This window comes from Vicia villosa, linkage group LG3 (assembly GCF_029867415.1).
Source record: "Vicia villosa cultivar HV-30 ecotype Madison, WI linkage group LG3, Vvil1.0, whole genome shotgun sequence".
NCBI classification, from domain to species: domain Eukaryota; kingdom Viridiplantae; phylum Streptophyta; class Magnoliopsida; order Fabales; family Fabaceae; genus Vicia; species Vicia villosa.
The window spans coordinates 65,051,421-65,068,752 of NC_081182.1; the positions used below are offsets into that span (position 1 = coordinate 65,051,421).

Genomic DNA, 17,332 nt, shown 5'->3' on the forward strand with positions numbered 1-17,332 from the left:
AACATTAATAATAGATATTCAATCATATAAAGTATATAGATATAAATAATAATAGTTAATTTTCTTATATTGTATTAAACAAATCAAAAACAAATATAAATATAGTATGATAGAACAAGGTACCTATAAATAAGGTAATGATCCACATAAAATTAAAATAAATTTAAAGGATTGAAAGTCAAAGTTTAATAATATAATTTTGTTGATATATTAATTGAATTAGAAATATGATTAATATAAAAATTTTAAATTCTCCCTTACTTCACTCATATAAAATATATAGATATAAATAATATAGTATGATAGAACAAAGGTACCTATAAATAAGGTAATGATCAACATAAAATTAAAATAAATTTAAAGGATAGAAAATCAAAGTTTAATAATATAATTTTGTTGATATATTAATTGAATTAGAAATATGATTAATATAAAATTTTTAATTTCTCCCTTACTTCACTTATATAAAATATATAGATATAAATAATAATAGTTAATTTTCATATATTATATTAAACAATTCAAAAACAAATATAAATATAGTATGACTGGACAAAGATACCTATAAATAAGGTAATCATCGACATAAAATTAAAATAAATTTAAAGGATAGAAAATCAAAGTTTAATCATATAATTTTGTTGATATATTAATTGAATTAGAAATATAATTAATATAAAATTTTTAATTTCTCCCTTACTTCACTCATATAAAATATATAGATATAAATAATAATAGTTAATTGTCGTATATTATATTAAACAATTCAAAAAGAAATATAAATATAGTATGATAGAACAAATGTACCTATAAATAAGGTAATGATCTACATAAAATTAAAATAAATTTAAAGAATAGAAAATCTAAGTTTAATAATATAATTTTGTTGATATATTAATTGAGTTAGAAATATGATTAATATAAACTTTTTAATCTCTCCCTTACTTCACTCATATAAAATATATAGATATAAATAATAATAGTTAATTTTCGTATATTATATTAAACAATTCAAAAACAAATATTAATATAGTATGATAGAACAAAATTACCTATAAATAAAGTAATGATCGACATAAAATTAAAATAAATTTAAAAGACAGAAAATCAAAGTTCAATAATATAATTTTTTTGATATATTAATTGAATTAGAAATATGATTAATATGAATTTTTTAATTTCTCCCTTACTTCACTCAAAGTGAATTTCAGCTTTCCTCTCATATCCCATCCTCACTTACAAACCAATTTTAATTGGAAATTTCTTCACCCACCTCCTAACCTTCTTGCTCACCCCTGGTGAATTTACAACACTACCCCTTGTTTCGGAAGTTCATTTCCGAAAAGGTACTTTTTTTTGAAAAAAAGATGTTTTCGGAAATGAACTTTCGAAAACGTGTTTTTTTTAATATAAAATATTGATTTCGGAGATGCATCTCCGAAATAAAGTTACATTTTCAGAAAATGTGGTGTTTCAGAAGTTCATCTCCGAACTCACCCCCCTTGGAGGAATTCGGAAATGCACTTCCGAAAAAAGGTCTGGACAGAAGAAAAATAACAAACAAGAACGATTCGCTTTATTTAATCGGATGAAGACGATGGAGGAGACGCTGCAACAGGTTAGAAAGTCCTGATCCTCTAGAAATCCATACCACATTGTAACTTACCAACATAATAAACAACAACAAAAAACTTATGAGCAAACTATACTTACATCATAGTGGTGTAGATCCTTATCAGCCACTCGCAACTGAAAATGATTAGCACGAACTTGAATTTTCCTTCCCAATTTTCCTTCTGAGACGACGGAGCCGACTCTAGAGTAGCCTTCTGTTTAACTTCGGCAGTCAGGCTCTCGATGGAGATCAGAGCCGAACTCAAGGAAGCAATCGGCGCTGCGACAGATGGAACAAACGGCGCTGAAACAGATGGACGAACAACCGGAGCTGCAACAACAGACAAAGGAGAGGTAACCGGGGCCGGAGCATATGACGGAGGAGGTGGATGTCTGGAGGAAGAAGGATTAGAGGTACGTCCACCGCGAGAGCCACGGCCACCACCACCACGGCCTGATCCTGCAGCATTGATGGATGATTGTTGAGAATGTGCAGGAGATGATTTCCTCCACCGCGGCGAGACATTGTGATGAAAGCAGTAACAAGAGATAGAAAACGTTAAAGCAAAGAAGAAGACTTAGGATCGAAAATGATTTGGGATATTTTGAAAGAAAAATGGGTGAGAAGCTTTTAAATAGGAAAGTGTTTTAGAAGTTAACCGTCTGAGAGTGGTGGGGAGAAGGAAAAGGGAACTTCGAAATTTCAAAAGGTTTTTTATTCTTTTAAATAGGGCGTGGCTGTGGAGCTTCCCAATTTTTGTTACGTAGGCTTTTATGTAGGAAAGTGTTACTACATTTTTTAGAAGGTAACCGTCTTAGAAGGCTTACATAGGCACATGTGTCCACATTTCTTACCTGATCAGGGGACGTCATTACAAAAAAATCAAACAAAGGGGTGCGCTGGGAAAGTCAAAGTTCTATGTCTATAATCCAGAAGATGGATAGTGTTCGCGGCGATGAAATCCAAGAATCTACATATTGAAATCAGAACAATCCAAAAACTAAGATGATAAATCCAATACAAAAACACTGTGCGATACAATCCGAAATCAGAACAAAACAAAACAAAACACGTCAAACAAAACAAAAACACGTTATTCTGCCCGACGAGCGTTACAAAATACACATCAAACAAAATAAAAACACGTTATTCTTCCCGACGAGCGAACTCCTCCGAATGAAGATAATTATACCAATCCTCATCCCACTCAGTATCAGAACCATCAGCGTTGATCACGCCTGAAGACTGAGTCTGCACGTCCGAGCCATGGACCCCCAGGGGACGAGAAGCAGAACCAGTCAAAACCTTCTTCTTCTCCTTCACCTCCTTCACCTCCTTCTTTGAAGAACCCTTTCTTCCCTTAGCGCCACCCATTCCTGCGTAAAAATGAAGAAAGAAAGGTCCATGAGACCTCCTTTTATAAAAGAAGAAAGGGACACAAACTTCAAAGAAACAGGCACAATAAACAAAGACGTTAAAAATAAAGTACTTGCAAATTAAAACGGACACTCCCTACCCTCTCTAGAAGACGCAGTCCTGCGTGCTGGTTGATTGTCTGACATGTTCCTGTAAACAATTGAAATCGATTAATATGCGAGACAAAATAAAAAACAAAAAAATTTGAACTTCTGATACATTTCGGAAGTTCATTTCCGAAAACTGGGATGAAGGTGTTTTCGGAAATGAACTTCCGAAACACCCCTGCGATGGAGTTTTCTGCAACTTCCATGGCAGACCCCTAAACCAAACTTCAAACCAAATCAAAATGCTTCTAAACAACCTAAATACTACTAACAACCTAACCATATATCATTTATGCAATTAAAACCCTAAATAACATGCATTTGAATAATATATCTAAAAATTTCAAAACTTACAAAGTGTTAGGATTGAGGGCTTTTGAATGTTGTTTAGCAGTGTGATTGGAGCCTTGATGCAGCTTTGGAATTCTGTTTGCACAAATTTTTGCCTTTGCCACTTTTTGTTTTGATTTAAGGTAAATGATTGGGGGAGGGGGAGTGTTTTGATAAATCTGCAGAAATCGCAGTATTTCGGAAGTGAACTTCCGAATTAATAATTTCGGAAATGAACTTCCGAAATAAGTCAATTTTTTCAAAAAAAGACGCTTTCGGAAATGAACTTCCGAAGCAGGGGTATTTTGGAATTTTCGCTGGGGGTGACCCCCATAGGGAGGTGGCTAAAGAAATTTTCTTTTAATTTTCCTGTCACTCATACATTAACTTCAAAATCCCTTTCATTCACAAATCAATTTCTATCTAATAATATTATTAGATTTTAGAAAACCAATATTACCCATCGTGTTTTCAAGTTCAATTTTCTAACCTTATGAACCTAATAAACCCTAAGAACAAGAGAAAATCAATTTCCTCTCTCAGAAGGTGACTATCCATTCAAACGACATAAAACCAATTTTCTCTTTCCCCTACTTTCGTTAAAGATATCATTTTATTAAACCTAATTTCTTTATTTCCTCCCTCTATTTGGATTGTCAATTTCTTGCTCCAATTATGGTTATCATTTTCAATAAGTTCTAATTATTATTTAAATTTGTAATATTCCATATCCTTTTAAGTGCTCCATTTTCTATATACTCTATAACTTGTTAGTTTGGACAAATAGAATAATTAATGAACTTAGATGAACTTAATTCTTAATCAATTCGATAGATTTTTATTAATTGATAAAAGAAAGGATAGGTTAGTAACATTTTTAAATGGTACAATGTTATTAGGGAACGAAAATATCTTTTAAGATATTTCTCTTCACTCTCTCTTATGATTCCTATGTTACTTTGTTAGTAAGGAAATAAGAGAAGGAAATAAGAAAAGGAAAGAAGAGAAAGAAACAAGAGAAGAAAAGAGAAAGAGTAGAGAAATTAAAGAAGAGGAAAAGAGGAAAAGTTTGGAAAGAGGAAAAAGCTTGGATCAAAAAGCCAAAATCATATCAATTCATCATCATCTTCTTCTCATGAGGTGGGTTCTAGTTTAGTTATAGCTTTGGAAGAATTTTTGTATGAAATTGGGAATTAGGTTTTTGTGAAATTAATAATTATCATTATGTAATGTATACATTCTTGTTTTGGTGTGTGATTATTTATCTTAATTTATTATCTTTGCAATGAAAGAAATACATAGAGTAAAAAAAAGCAGCCATTTAAATTTTGTAAAATAAATAACCTTACTACACATTTAAGCAAGTTACTTGTAACAATCATTCCTTACATATTTAAGAAAATTATTTTGTATAAATCATTCTTTAATACGAGTGAAGTCAGTACATGAGAACATATAGCTAGGAGATAGAAATTTAGCCTTAAGGAGGCTCAGGTGAATCCAATATCATCCATTAGTATTGTGATAATGTGACTTTGAGGAGGATTAGAAAGTATTATGTCTTGCTGCGGCGATGATGCAAGTCCAATCATAGTTTTTGGTAATGGTTCAGGAATTGACGAGAGATTAGATTCCATCTTTTCAGTTGCATTAGTCCTTTCATTCATTGATGATGAGTTTGCTTCCTTCATCAAACTGTTCTCTGTAGTTATTATTTTCAAAAATATTGTAGATAAACTACTTTTATTTTTAATCCCATACATTTCATAATTTATTTAATATTTAAACTTAAAATAGTCAATGTCTCTCTCTCTCCTACAAATTTTGAGCATAGCACATCATAACAATGACGAACATCATATTCATATGAAGTGAAGAATTTCAATGATGTGTTCAAAAATTCTTCGAGTCAAAGGTTTCTGAGTGTTGCCATTAACTCCAGCTTCAAGAAACATTTCTGAATTATGATCACTAAAGTTTGATAACATGCCCACTATTTTGCTCGGTATCCCAATGCACCTATATCCATCACAAACTAAATAAAATACAATAACAAAAACATTTTAGTGGTAGATATAATAACAATTAATCTCAGATTTAGAAAAGAAGAAAGAAATTGTCTATACCTGAGGTTCACTTACACTGAACAAATCAAAGTAAATAAAAATTATGATGTCAAAAGTTGCATTGCTTCTTGAGCACTATTTGTAGGTTCTGTTCGAATGCATATGCCTGTTGATTCAAGTATATGAACATTAATAAAACATAAGAAATTAAAAAATGTAGATATATGCAACTAGAAATTAGTTTTTGCTAGGGCTGAAAAAATACACAAATTGAACCACTTTAATATGATCAAATCTATCGTAAGTGCAATAATCTAGCTACTAAAATGGGATCAAATCAAGTATAAGTGCAAGAATCCAGCAAATACCTAGCAAATAGAGAAGAAAAATAAAAATTTCTAATGACAAACATTTGACCTGATCAAAACTCCATAACAGAAACTTCAAAATTCCAAAGACAGAAAATAATTACTAACATTTAACCAAGGAAATTACGGTCGTTGAAACGGAAAAAAATATCTCGGACGAAAGACCAATCAAATTGCATGGTAGAGATGCCGCTGAATGAACAAACTTCATCTTCAACCGTTAGAATGAAGCTGCATAATTTAGAATAATATTTAGTAAAAGTTAGAAGATCACATATGAATGAAATTAAATAGATGGAGGAATCAGATCTAAAGAAGTAGTGCAAATGCATACCTGTAGTTAAATCAAACTCATGATAGCATTTGTCTCCATTGATTTAAGTTGAGTTGGTATTAAAAGTGAAAAGTTCCAACAGCTGTTGCAAAAAGTAGTAGTGAAGGAGGGGCTTTTGTAGTTTCTTAACAATAGCGTGGATGATTTTTTTTTTTAATATAACTTTTATGAAATAAATTATGTTATTTTATTTTCTTCTTTTGATTGTGCTAGCTTCTGGTTGCAGAAAAATGTTTTGGTTAAAAAAAGTGCAGAAAACTAGACAAAAATGAAATCTAATAAAAAAGGATAAACAACTTTAAGATGTTGGAAGGAAGTTTTGTTAGATGGAAATGTTGTTTAATCATGTACTACATCATCTCTATTTATACTAGTGACATTCTTAAATCAACGGCTAGGATTTTGCCACCACAAACTTAATCTAATGGCAATAAATCACTCTCTAGAATTTTCTTAATTATTCAACAAAAATATTAATTTATCCTTTTCTTCTAGATTAGCCTTCTAGAAGTTGGACCTACACCAAATATTTGGGCTTAAAATTCCTAAGGGCAAAAAGCTAACAAATCCAAAATCAGTTTATATATTCAACACCCTCCTTAAATTTGATTTTGCTATTCCAAGTAAATATCTTAACTTGATAAATATTATTACAAATAATACATTTTATGACAAACTTTCAGCTCAATCAATTAAAAACCGAGGTCAAACGCCCTGGAACGCGCCATTTTAATTTTTTAAAAATTAAATCTTATCCCTTAGTTTTAATCTAAACCGACACAAAATGTAATTTACGGTTTGAGCTTTGATTTTCAGCTCATGTAATTTTGTATTTTATTTAGTACCAAAATGACACCCTTATTTTATTTAATTTTTTAAATTGAAATATAAATCGTCTATTCTCTCGGTTGTTTAATCAACTGACCGAGATATATAGTCTGTTTGGTAAGACCATAAAAAGATCTTTTAACTTTTAGCTTTTAGCTTTTCAGCTCATATAAATAAAAAACCTCTGTTTGGTAACTATTTTTAACTTTTAGCTTTTAGCTTTTTTACTAGCTTTTGTCTTTTTTTTTTAAAAGCTATTTGAAGTAGCTTTTGAGATTGTAGTTTTTAGCTTGTGACTTTTCCTTCCATTTATACCCTTATTATTTTAACAAGAATCTATTTTTACCTTTCAGAATATATTATGATTCAATGCTTAATTTTTTTTTTAATCTTTAATGTTTTTAATAACATCTAAAGTATACAGTAAATTTTGAAATAGTGTTATAATTTTCAAATTAATGAAACGTAATCGAAGAATCAATGAGATTAACCGAGACGAAGAAAATTACAATTTTTATTATATTCTTATGGTATAATATTAAATGATAAACTTATTTTTATCTTTATTTTGATTAATTTAACTGAATTCAAATTTCATGTATTTCGTTAAATTTATATATATAATTTATATACAAATTTAAAATATTTTGATGTTTCTTAAATTTTTCACATATATTAAAATTACTTTGTAAGTTTGTATTAATATATTTATTTTTATCAAATATAAATTAATTTAATAATATAATAATATAATATGATACGATAAATAAATCACAAATTTTTTAATAAGAATGTCCTTTTGTATTTATCAGCTAGTGTAACAGCTAATTTACCAAACACTCAAATTAACTTATCTCCTATCAGTCACCAGCTACCAGCTATCAGTCACCAGCTACCAGCCACCAGCTACCAGACACCAGCTACCAGCTACTAGCTAGTTTTACCAAACAGAGCCATAAAATCCAAACAATATTAAATTTCAACATCAAAATGCTAACTCCCATTCACTTTTGTTAACTCCTCTAAACTTTTTTCGCCCCAACAAAAGAACGAACGCCAATTTTTCATCTTCTCCATCTAACGAACAAAACATCATTATTCATCTTCTCTACCTAACGAACCAAAACATTATTTTTCATGTTCTCTAAATCAAAATGACTGATTGAAGGGACACATGTTGAATATAAAGCTAAGTTGAAATTATGTAAAGGGTTTATTTATATCAACTGGTTATTGAATTTTTTTTGCCCAATGACAAAAATATTAATGCTTTCTTCTGAGTATTTAAAATAATTTTTTTATTTTAAAAGAATCTTAAAATACTAGATTTATTTTTAATATTAAGTGTTTGAAATAGGCAATGATTCTATTAAAGGGAGTTTAATCCACACGGAAGAACAATTCGGAAAGCTTCTACTTCCTGAAACAGAGGAGTGGTAGAGTATTCCAATAATAAAAGTAACATAAGTAAGCTTTTTTACAAAAGGAACAAAGCCACTTCCACGCCCTCGTAACAATTGCCGACATGCAATCATAAAAAATAAAATCATCTTCCTTAAAAATAATGACATTTCACAAAAGCCAAAGGCTCCAAACCGTAGCTATCCAAATAACCGCTATGATAGTCCTTTGAGAAAATAAATCCAAAAAATCCCCGAAGATAAATCCACTAGAGTTCCCATCCACTCATAAACATTATTCCGAATTCAAACCGAATACGTGCAACTACGAAAGAGATGCGATAAAGATTCCACCTCCGTAAAACAAAAGACACAACATAAATATCTAGCTTACGACAAAATTTCACGTCTGAACAATTGATCCTATGTAGGAATCCTATTGAGCAAAAACCTCCATTTGAAAATGAGTAAATTAGAAGGAGCTTTTACCTTCCACAAATGGTTAAAGGAATTCACATCATCTGAAGGCAGAGAAGTAGCTTGTTTTTCAGTAAAAATCTCCAAACCGGATTTAACTAAAAAAACTCTTTCGAATTCTGGAATCCAATCAAATCTGTTCGAAACATTATACTCCAAAAAATCATGTTGCAGCAGTTCATTTAATCATGCCAGCAGACTTGGCTCGACATCACCTGCAGTATCAATAATCTTCCATAAATTCCATCTCCAAATCGAACCCTTCCACACACCTGTTTCAGCCACGCAACAGTCAGAGTTAAAGGACTGCTCGAATAATTTGGGAAACACCTTCCGCAGCGGCTGATTGCAGACCCACTTGGAATGCCAAAAAGTTATATCAATGTCGCAACCCACAGTGCAACGAACAACACTAGAGAAACGATTCTCAACAGGGACGACAGAAGAATAAAAAATCACTAAATGTCTCCACCAAATTGAATCTCTATTATTCAAGATCGAACTGCCTTTAACAAGAACCTGGTTCTCAATATTCCCATATCGATTTCTTGGGATATTTCTCCAAGCGAAACTTTGGTCTTTCAAAATCCTCCACTTCCATTTGTTAAACAGCGTCATATTCATCACCTCGACATCTTTCACACCAAGACCCCCTCTATCACTCGGAGTGCATACAATACTCCACTTCACCCAATGAATTGTTCTTTTAATCTTGCAACCATTTCACAAGAAATTACTTTGGATACTACGTATCTTACTAAATACTTTAGAGGGCGCTTTATAGAAGGATAAAGTATAAATAAGAATAGCGTTCAACGCGGAGTTAATCAACACTACACGACCCAAAAATGTGAGATGTTTACCTTTCCACCTAGCCTACCTATTCTTCAAATGGTTGATCAAATCCCTCCATATAGATAATTTCTTAGGGCTATCTCCCACTTTAACACCCAAGAATTTAAAAGGAAGGCTATCAATATTGCAAGATAAGAAAACCGAGGCCGCATTCAAGAACCACACTCCCACATGAATACCCTAGAGCATACTTTTGTGAAAATTAATCTTCAATCTGGACATCATTTCAAATCCCCTATGAATCACTTTCATACTCCAAAGGTTGTCACTACTATCATCCACCACACTAATCATGTCGTTCGCAAATTGTAACATATTTACTTCCTCCTCCACATTGGTTTTGAATCCCCAAAAGTCCCCTTCCTTCACTGCCTTATTCATAAGGCAAGTTAAAGCCTCAGTGACTAATACGAACAAAAATAGATAAATAGGTTCTCCTTGACTAAGACCTCTCTCCACTTTAAAATCCTTCGTTGTGCTTGCATTTACTAAGATCGACATCGAACTAGAGAACACACAACCTTCCATCCATCTTAACCATCTATCACCAAATCCAATCTTTGTTAATAAATACCTCAAAAAAATTCCAATTCACACAATCAAAGGCCTTTTCAAATTCCACTTTGAAAATCACACAACTTATCTTCACACATTTTTCCATATCCAAAATCTCATTAATCATCAAAACCCCATCCGCAATGCTTCTCCCGGAACAAAAGCTGTCTGATTTTCTGAAACAATGTTACCAATAACTTTCTTAAGTCTAGCCGCAAAAAGTTTGGATAACAACTTGTGCAAGCTACCAACTAGGCATATTGGCCTATACTCTGATAAAGCTTGAGGATTTTAACCTTCAGGATTAGAGCTAGGAAGGATGAAGTGCACACTTTAGTAAGCTTTGCCTTTTCATGAAAATCCTCAACAAGTCTAACCATATCCACCTTAATATCCTCCCAATTATGTTTGAAGAACTCAAAAGAATACCCACCCAGCCCTACACTTCTATTACTGTCGCAAGACCACAACACATCCTTCACCTCCTCCTCCAAAAACGATCTCTCAAGCCACTTCCTATCGTGGTCACTTATGGATTTGAAATAAAGCCATTTCGGAATCGGTCTCAAAACATTACTCTCTTTTAAGGAAGCTTTCAAAATAGAAATTGACCGCCTCCTTAATTTTGACAACTCCCTCCACTCTCCCGTGCTCACCTTCCAAAGAAGTGATATCATTCCTTCTATTTCTTTCCTTAATCGAATTATGGAAGAAGCGAGTATTCTTGTCATTAGGGTATAACTTTAAATCCCATTAGAGTTTTTATCTTTGAACGCGACTGAACACTCCACAAATGCAGGTAACCAATTCTTCATTGTATTAATGGGAATTAATTGATTGGTTAAATCTTGATCATATATGAATTAATCTATTTTAATCTTGTTGAATGGTATTTTGGGAAAAATTCCTTATTCCATAAAGCACATAATATATTTAAACATGATTAGATAAATATAGTAACAAATCTTCAATCAGCGCGTGATTTACTCAGAGCATAACAACTTTTGGGCGCGATAGGATGTCTTACAGAGGGTAACATCCCAGAACGGGCACATGCTTCAAAAGAATACAAAATAGGAACCAACCTAATATAGGGTAACAGGAACCATTATTCTGCTCGTATAGGGCAATTTAAACATTAAAATAATAAAACCCACGTAGGCAATTAGATCTTATTCGAATATTTTAACTAACCACTATTGATGAATGTGCATTACTTGAATAGAATTTACTTTATAGTATTACGACTAATTAACAATAACATTGTACCCAATTCCTTGGTGCACAACTCTCTAATTCCTTAGGAGAATTCAAAGTACAAGTTGGTGATATACATGCGTTAATTCTCTAGTCACAGCTTATAATTACATATCCCTATTATTTTAACTTGAACAATTTCTCTATTTCAGATCGGTAGCCTTACGGTCAATAATCCATACTCATCTGAATTCACTTTGCGCGCTTGTCAACACTTAAAGAGTATTAAGATTAAAAGTAATTGAATAATAATTATTATAAGGTAAAACATTCAAATAACATCAAACATTCATATAATCCAAAAGAGAACAATTAGGTTCATCTTCTAAGACCTAATCTAAAGAAACCTAGCTACTCACAGTGTAATGATGAATTACCATGAGTTAATATGAAGGGGCATGAAAATTAATGAAAAAATATGTCTCCAATGGCTCAAAATCTCTTCAAGTTTGGGCTTGAATATCTATTGTCGTCACTTTACCGCATGGAAACCATAACCCCTCCAAAAGTAGAAAAAATCACTATTTAAAGCTGCAACTGTGTGTCAAGATTTTGCATCATCGCGACCCCATTTTCTTGTACCACGATCGTGATACTTTACCATTGCGCCCACGATGAGAGCATCATGGTCGCAAGAAATCTTGGGGAAAACCCAAGGTTTTTCTTCATTTTTCATCTTAATTTTTCTAAGTCCCCAAGATCTCCACCTTTGGCCAATTTTCTCACTTCTTCGTTATTTTAACTTGTCTTTTGCTTATAATTCCACATATTATGTCAAAAATACTCGCAAAAAATATTACGTAATTACAGAGTGTCATCAATTATGAATTTATTGACTAACTTGGAATATAACTGGTTTATCTCACAGCTAAAAAAAATCTCACAAAGGAATTACTACAACAATGGCCCCACACTAGCTAGAAACAAATACGTCATATATAAGACTCAATCTCAAAAGCACTAAGGAACAGGTGAAGAAATAAAGAAATGAAGATGAGTGGAAAGATATGAATATGAGTGGGAGAAAATGGTATTTGAAATATATTTTCTGGTCTAAATGATACTAGAAATGAGCCCTCTATTTATACGAGAAAATGTGGCTTAGATATGGAAAGAATTTATGGGCCTTTTAAAGCTCAAAATTGATCATGCAATAAGGGTAATCGATTATGTAACACAAAAAAGAAGGTTTTTAAAAGCGTCGTTACTAGCCGATTAGGAGACCTAATAATAGATTATTAGGGTTGCAACAATGATAAATAACTACCCTAATGGGCTAATCGATAATGCAATGTAAAAAACCCCTTCCAATTGTTTACAATGTGTCTCTAATCCATTAGCGACTCACAAAAACATTTTTTTATTATTTTAATAAATTAAGAGAGGATTTTTAATTATTTGAAAGGCGAGTTTAATAACTCCGTCTCTTTCACAACTATAAAACTTCAGGTTTCTTACTACAATATCTTTGACTCTAACACTTCACTGGAACCTTGAATCTTCTCCCTTATGAGACATGAGATAACTCTTCATGGTATACACTATCATTAGATATACAGTTTAATTAGAGATCGTCACTAAATTCATTGAACGCCGCTTGACATTAGGTGGTATCCTTCAAAGATGTGCTTTGTTATATAATTTCCAAGTACCACAACTGGATCACCAAATCAGATGACGAATTAACCTTATAGTGTTATCATCATAAAAGCAGGATGGACTTGATCAACACTTCAGATGAAGAATTCACTTTAGAGTATTGTCATAAAATCCAAATAGATTGCTGCATACATCATGCCTGCGAGCATAGAGGTCCATATGCTTCCCCTTTTGATGATGACAGCGATCTCTCTTGAAAATTATTTAAGGTACTTATTTCAAAGGATGACGATGTTCAATCAAAGGTCACAACATATATGATTTCTTGGTCGAGCAATGACAAATATTACAAACTCTCGTCCTACAAAGCATAAACAAGGGCTTGGGGGAAACTATTCTGAACTGTCCACAAGACCCTTTTCACCACATGAAAGCCTTGAACCATCACAATATACCATAAATTCAACCTCTCCAATCATCATCTTATTTCAGAGAAGAACAAAAATCAATTTTCTGTGTTTCCAGTCTAATTCTTTTTTTAGGGCACCATCGTGTGTCTTCTCTAATTTGAAAATAAATTTTATGTGTACCAATTTCTTTTTGTTAGGAAAATCAATTTGATTCATTATAACAAAATATGTCGGGGTTAAAGAGGAGGGGTTTGGACTATTTTAAAACTTTTTATTTATCATTTTTAGAATAATGAAAGTGGAGGATTCACACTAAAAAAATAGCTAGTGGTATAGAGTTTTGGAGAGTAAATATACATTAAATAATGTGTGAAGATAAAAATGTTTAGGTTAGAGACATAATGCATGAGGATGGGAGCTTTGATGAAAAAGAAATTAATCTCTAGTAGAATTGGGTTAGGAAGAGGAGATTAAAATATTATATAAATGTTTCATGGAATAATAAGTATGAGTGAGGACAGTCTCCTATATGACAGCGCAATATAGAAACAGTTATAAAAAATTTCATGGTCCTATAGGTTTTGAGCTTGTATCATAGTCCTTCAGGTAGTTGGGCCGCTTAATTGACCTTTTCAAACGGCTCAAATTCGTATCACTCATATTGCTCATCTTCATTTTTGTATCACTCATATTGCTCATCTTCATTTTTTTCTTTGGGGGCAATGGAGAAGATTCATTGGGTATGTCATTGTGATTAACTTTGACATTAGTAGGTAATATCTCTTGATCTAAAAATTGATCTGTTAGAAGATTAACATGTTCAATGGTTAATATATTACACCTTCGAAAAAAGTAAACTAGTTTCATGATACTTCAAGAAAAAATTATTGATATAAGTTATATTTATGGCTGAAGATGAGGAAACATACCTTCAAGATTTAGTTTTTGTTTGGACTTAACATTAACAGTGTCTAATTCATGAGTGGATTTCTCTGCTTCATTTTCTTTGATAGATGAAGCAAAAGCAGCATACATATGAACTCCACCTATGCAAGATATCAAGATTGTCAATTTATAATCACAAACACTTCAGATTAAAAATGTGTTTGAAGTCCGCTACAGACGCATATAGGTATATTGAGGTTCTCCTTTAAAGTGATTCTCAAGCAAGAAAGAAGAATAGAGTGAATGAACTTACTCTCTTTTAAGGCAGTGTAAGCAATTTTTGCAGCATCATGTTCTGCCTGTTTTTTAGAGCTAGATGCTTTTCCATGAAACTCCAAGCCCTCAACTGTGACTGTTGAGAAAAAAGTTGGTATATGAGGAGGACCAATCTTTGTAGATTTATATGTTGGTTTGGAAAAACCTTCTTTCTGTGTTAATTCCAGAAGTTTACTCTTGGATGAACCCGAATCACCCTGAATAAGTTGAATACAAATCAAAATTCAATCATAACTATTTCTTATGCAAATAAAATGTTAATTTAGAATCACATGTGAAATTACAGGACACTAACCTGTTGAAACATGTGAACAATATTTATAGCAGCTTGTTCCGCCTCTTTTATAGTGCTGAAAAATGTAGGACTTTCAAATGATTTCCCGTCGATAACAACAGTAGCCTTATAGTGAGTGTTATGAGGTGGCCCTTCTGTTTTAATTGTAAAAACAGGTTGATCGAGATTGTTCTTTCGAGCATAGTTTTGCGGCTGAAGTTTGCTCAACTGATCCTTGCCTGGAAGAAAAAGTTGATTATTGTTGATAGATCATAGATATGTTGAAAGTGAACAATAGTATGAAAACTATCAAAGACTTGCAAACACAAATAGTAAAATAAAGTTAACAACATTTTTCGAAGACTCTACCCGAACACACAATGCTATTCAAGTTCATAAGTAGTTGCTTCATATAGATGTAAAACCTAAAATTCAATGCGTTATTCGAGCAAGCAATTATGAAAAAGTAAGACAAGAGGAAAGAAATTCTTACCATATATTTTATCGGGAGATTGTTGTGGAAATGGACTCTCCTGTGGTTTGGGTTTGGCAGCTTTAACTTCCTCTTTTGAACCATATTTGTTTGTTGGTATTGAAGAACCTATAGATGTCATGAAACACATACATTAGAGTAACCTATGAATTTGATGTAGCTTACTAATTCTTATATCATCATACTTGTAAAACATTCAAGAGCTTAAACAGAAAACTCATTTCCACAATACAAAACCATCAACATTATCATCTCACAGAAAAGATAAAAAAGAGAACATCTTAGCCGCGGAGAGTACTAAGAAAGAAAAAGAAGTGGAGTACATGGAGGTGGAGAAGAAAAGTTGAGGAAAGCATTCATAGCAGCTTGGTTGTAAGCTTCTTTGGAAGAATGGAAAGTATGATAAGAAGAAAAAGTATCGCCATTTACAAAGACAGATGCCTTAAAATTTGGCATGTGTGGTGGACCTTCACTCACGGCAGAGTACTTTGGCAAACTCCACCGTCTCCGTTGACATAGCTCCTGCAACTTCGCCTTGTACATTTTCACTTAAACTCTTTGAACATTCAATTAAATAATGAGGAATTAATCAGATAGTTATATGATAGAACTATTTTTTATAATTTGATGTTATACATATATATGGTGGAAATAACATTGACATTGAAAATATATAAACCATTTGAATGATAATTACATGATATATGGTTGGTTGCATGCAGAGAAAATGTATTAGACGTGAAGGAGAGAAGAGGATCATGAAAGAGTGGTTGGTACTTTGGGTAGTCTCTCTTGAAGCCTATTTTGGAGTTTTATGTATTCTTGTCTTCTTGGTTATGAGGGAACTACTTCAGTACCCTTCAAAAATAGTAGGGTAATTTAAATGCTGCCACATGTTTATAAAATCCATATCATGAAGATGTAATAGTTTATAATATTGGAAAGCTAGATTATTTAATTATATAAATGCATTCCTTTAGACTTTCAAATTGTTTATCATCACATTTTCTTTTCTTCTATTTTTAGAAGAACCTCTTAGAATTTCATCTTCTTCCCATGGACAAGTACAAGCGCCTTTTCTTCTTTTTAGAAATTCCTTTCTACCATAATCATGGTTTAGGTAAGAGTAAGACAAACAAAAGGAAATTAAGTTGGCTGAAAACTCCTCCTAGGTTGCACGTTCACTCGGACAATCATGGAACCTTTGGGCTCTTTCTTCTTTGATTTTCACCTACATCCCAAATCATTTACATCGATAACAACATCTTCTTGCAACATGATCTTATATAAAAAGTATTTATTATAATATATTAAATTAGAGTCGTAATATATTTTGCGACACATGTATTGTTGGAAGTAATTCATATTTAGAAGCTATTGTTAGAGTCAGAAGTTTCTGAGGTGATTACTTAGAAGCAGTGTTGCTCAAAAGCAGAAGTTTATGAGGTGATTTTTTCAGAAGTGTGTTTAACTTCTGGAGTTTGAGTTTATTATGCTTAACTATTAGGTTTAGTTTATTTTGTTTACTTAGTTATTAAGTTTACTTTTGTTAGGGCCTACGTGGCAACCCTAGTTTTTCAGTGTATAAATAGACTAGTAGTAGTTGTCATTTAAACCTAATCTTTTTCCTTACACTTTTGTAGCCGTCATTGCAGAGTAGTAATAATATTCCTTTTGCTTTCTTAAACCTTGTGCACTAACAATTGGTATCTAGAGCTTTAGTTCGG

The 17,332-nt window shown here is 32.2% G+C and overlaps 1 long non-coding RNA gene and 1 pseudogene across 2 annotated transcripts; both read right to left on the bottom strand.

Moving 5' to 3' along the window:
• Positions 1 to 4,911: 4,911 nt before the first annotated feature.
• LOC131655978 (uncharacterized) lies at positions 4,912 to 6,387 on the bottom strand. Of its 2 annotated transcripts, none has more exons than XR_009299935.1 (4): positions 6,237 to 6,387; positions 6,011 to 6,133; positions 5,595 to 5,700; positions 4,912 to 5,487 (listed from the first exon to the last, which is right to left on the bottom strand). It is a non-coding gene; the product is annotated as an uncharacterized LOC131655978 (long non-coding RNA). The 2 variants fall into 2 exon arrangements; XR_009299934.1 differs by having other exon boundaries at positions 4,912 to 5,503.
• A 7,794-nt stretch (positions 6,388 to 14,181) lies between these two features.
• On the bottom strand, positions 14,182 to 16,883 carry LOC131658230 (double-stranded RNA-binding protein 1-like; annotated as a pseudogene).
• Positions 16,884 to 17,332: the final 449 nt, after the last annotated feature.